Genomic DNA, 4,196 nt, shown 5'->3' with positions numbered 1-4,196 from the left:
CCCCTAAACACTTCCTGATGAACTCAGTCACTGTGTCTGTGTATACGTCAATGTTATTCTCAGAGGCTACCCGGAACATATCGTGATCAAAACAATCTTGAAGCATGGATTCCGATTGGTCAGACCAGCGTTGAATATACCTTAACACGGGTACTTCCTGTTTAAGTTCCTCCCTATCGGAAGGGAGGAGCAAAATGGAGTCGTGATCTGATTTGCCGAAGGGCATGGGAGGGCCTTGTAGGCATCCCGGAAGGGGGAGTAGCAGTGGTCGAATGTTTTACCAGAGCGAGTACTACAGTCAATGTGTTGATAGAACTTTGGTAGCGTTTTCCTCAAATTTGCATTGTTAAAATCCCCAGCTACAATAAATGCAGCGTCAGGATATGTGGTTTACAGTTTGCATAAAGTCTAGTGTAGTTCCTTGAGGGCTATCGTGGTATCGGCTTGAGGTGGAATATACACGGCTGTAACTATAACCAAAGAGAATTATCTTGGGAAGTAATACGGTTGGCATTTGATTGTGAGGTATTCTAGGTCGGGTGAACAAGAGGACTTGAGTTTCTGTATGTTATCACAATCACACCATGAGTAGGTAATCATGAAACATACACCACCACCTTTCTTCTTCCCGGAGAGTTCTTTTTTCCTGTCTGCGCGATGAACTGAGAATCCAGCTGGCTGTATGGACGGGGACAGTATATCCGGAGAGAGCCATGATTCCGTGAAACAGAGTATGTTACAGTCCCTGATGTCTCTCTGGAAGGAGATCCTCGTCCCCTGAACTTGTCTTCTTTATTGTCCAGAGACTGAACATTAGCGAGTAATATACTCGGAAGCGGTGGATGGTGTGCACACCTCCTGAGTCAGACTAACAGTCCACTCTGAATACCTCTTCTCCGCCGGTGGCATCTTGGAGCAGCCTCTGGGATAAGTTCAATTGCCCTGGGGGGTACGAATAAAGGATCCAGTTCAGGAAAGTCGTATTCCTGGTCGTAATGCTGGTGAGTTACCGCCGCTCTGCTATCCAAAAGTTATTTCTGGCTGTATGTAATAACACACAAAACATTCTGGTATAATAATGTAAGAAATAACACACACAAAAAAAAATACTGCAAAGTTGCTAAGGAGCTAGAAGCAGAGCTGCCATGTCTGTCTGTGCCATCTTAAATGAGGCTATACAATGCAGTGCCGTATCTAGGGGGCTATGATTTGGGGAATGCTCTACAAAACCAACCGACCTCATACCATCAAGTATCATCAAGTATTCTCACGGCTTGCTAGAGCATTGTGAACTGCCGTAGCTGAGTGGTCTGAGCTTCTGCCCCGCACATCACGAGTTCTCAGCCAGTGCTGGGCACGTGTACATGAAGAGGAAGCCATAGGTGGAGTTGACTCCATACGTCTCTTTGTTGAACATCTCACTGGCATCCCAGCCATTAGACTAACAGAGAGAGATAAAGGGCATTTTGGTTAGTGTGTGAGGTTTACAGTGTCTGTCACAGTGTCTGTCACTAGAGTGGTATACTACGAAGCAAGCTAGATCTACTCAGGCTTTTATAAAGCTAGCCAGCTCCAGTTAGCTTCATATTCCAGGTCTGGCTTCATCAGTACTACGACGGCGGATATTGCTCGCCCACTTACCGCTAACTCTAGCAGGCTTGTAACTGCGTGTGCATGTTGCACTCTTCATTGAGACAATGCTGAAACATCAATCCATGGGCAAGTCAGTGCCACATTTTAATTTGTGATGAAATCAAAATGAAAGAAAATGCATCTTGCAAATTCAGCAGGCTATGGTGTGAAATAGGTTTTTAGAAGTGCAGACTTTATCTTATTATTGTTAATGCCGTCTTTGGTGTGCTTTGGTGTGCTTTTCCCCCACTCCTATCACTCCTTCTTTTTATGGACTCTTAACCAACCATGCTATTTCGTGTGTTTTTTCAGTGGAAAGAAAAGGAGATATCGCGGAAGGAGATCGGGGTGCTTGGTAAGGAGCCGGCGACGAGTGGCTAATCTGCCTTCGATACTAATTGCCAATTTACAATCGCTTCATAATAAAGTGGACGAACTACAGGCACGGATATCCTACCAACAGGACATTAAAACTGTAATATCTTATGTTTCACCAAGTTGTGGCTGAATGAAGACATGAATAACACACAGCTGGCGAGTTATACACTGTATCGGCAGGATAGAACAGCAGCCTCTGGTAAGACAAGGGGTGGTAGTCTATGTATATTTCTCAACAATAGCTGGTGCACGATATCCAAGGTTTTGCTCGCCTGAGGTAGAGTATCTCATGATAAGCTGTAGACCACACTATCTACCAAGAGAGTTTTCATCTATATTCTTCGTAGCTGTCTATTTACCACCACAAACCAATGCTGGCACTAAGTCCGCTCTCAGTGAACTGTATACAGCCATAAGCAAACAGGAATACGCTCATCCAGAGGTGGCGCTCCTAGTGGCCAAGGACTTTAATGCAGGGAAACTTAAATCCGTTTTACCTTATTTCTACCAGCATGTTAAATGTGCAACCAGAGGGAAAAAACTCTAGACCACCTTTACTCCACACACAGAGATGCGTACAAAGCACTCCCTCGCCCTCCATTTGGCAAATGACTGAGTGATCACGCTCTCCGTAGCCGATGTGAGTAAGACCTTTAAACAGGTCAACATTCACAAGGCCGCAGGGGCAGACGGATTACCTTGACATGTACTCCAAGCATGCGCTGACCAACTGGCAAGTGTCTTCACTGACATTTTCAACCTCTCCCTGTCTGAGTCTGTTTCAAGCATACCACCATAGTCCCTGTGCCCAAGAACACTAAGGTAACCTGCAAAAATGACTACCGACCCGTAGCACTTACGTCTGTAGCCATGAAGTGCTTTGAAAGGCTGGTCATGGCTCACATCAACACCATTATCCCAGAAACCCTAGACCCACTCCAATTTGTATACCGCCCCAACAGATCCACATATGATGCAATCTCTATTGCACTCCACACTGCCCTTTCACACCTGGACAAAAGGGACATGTATGTGAGAATGCTATTCACTACAGCTCAGCATTCAACACCATAGTGCCCTCAAAGCTCATCACTAAGCTAAGGACCCTGGGACTAAACACCTCCCTCAGCAACTGGATCCTGGACTTCCTGACGGGCCGCCCCCAGGCGTAAGGGTAGGTAACAACACATCCTCCACGCTGATCCTCAACACGGGGGCCCCTCAGGGGTGCGTGCTCAGCCACTCCTGTGCTCCCTGTTCATTCATGACTGCATGGCCAGGCACGACTACAACTCCATCATTAATTTTGCCGATGACACAACAGTGGTAGGCCTGATCACCGACAACGACAAGACAGCCTATAGGGAGGAGGTCAGAGACCTGGAAGTGTGGGGCCAGGACAACAACCTCACCCTCAACATGATCAAGACAAAAGAGATGATTAGGGACTACAGGAAAAAGAAGAGGACCGAGCACGCCCCCATTCTCATCGACAGGGCTGTAGTGGAGCAGGTTGAGAGCTTCAAGTTCCTTGGTGTCCACATCACCAACAAACTAACATGGTCTAAGCACACCAAGACATTCGTGAAGAGGGCACGACAAAACCTATTCCCCCTGAGGAGACTGAAAAGATTTGGCATTGGTCCTCAGATCGTCAAAAGGTTCTACAGCTGCACTATCGAGAGCATCCTGACTGGCTGCATCACTGCCTGGTATGGCAACTGCTCGGCCTCCGACCGCAACGCACTACAGAGGGTAGTGCGCATGGCCCAGTACATCACTTCAGTACATTCTCTCTGCTACTGCACGGCAAGCGATACCAGAGCGCCAAGTCTAGGTCCAAGAGGCTTCTAAACAGCTTCTACCCCCAGGCCATAAGACTCCTGAACATCTAATCAAATGGCTACCCGACTATTTTAATTGCCCCCCCCCTCTTTTATGCTGCTGCTACTCTCTGTTTATTATCTATGCATATTAACTTTAATAATTCCACCTACATGTACATATTACCTCCATTACCTTGACTAACCGGTGCCCCTGCACATTGACTCAGTACCGGTACCCCCTGTATATAGCCTCGCTATATTTTTATTTTTACTTCTGCTCTTTAATTATTTGTTACTTTTATTCGTATTATATTATATGGTATTTTTTTGTGAGATTTTTAGGGTGTTCTATGTTAAAAC

Source organism: Coregonus clupeaformis, chromosome 29 (genome assembly GCF_020615455.1).
Source record: "Coregonus clupeaformis isolate EN_2021a chromosome 29, ASM2061545v1, whole genome shotgun sequence".
Taxonomy (NCBI): Eukaryota; Metazoa; Chordata; class Actinopteri; order Salmoniformes; family Salmonidae; genus Coregonus; species Coregonus clupeaformis.
Note: the sequence above shows the minus strand (reverse complement) of the source record.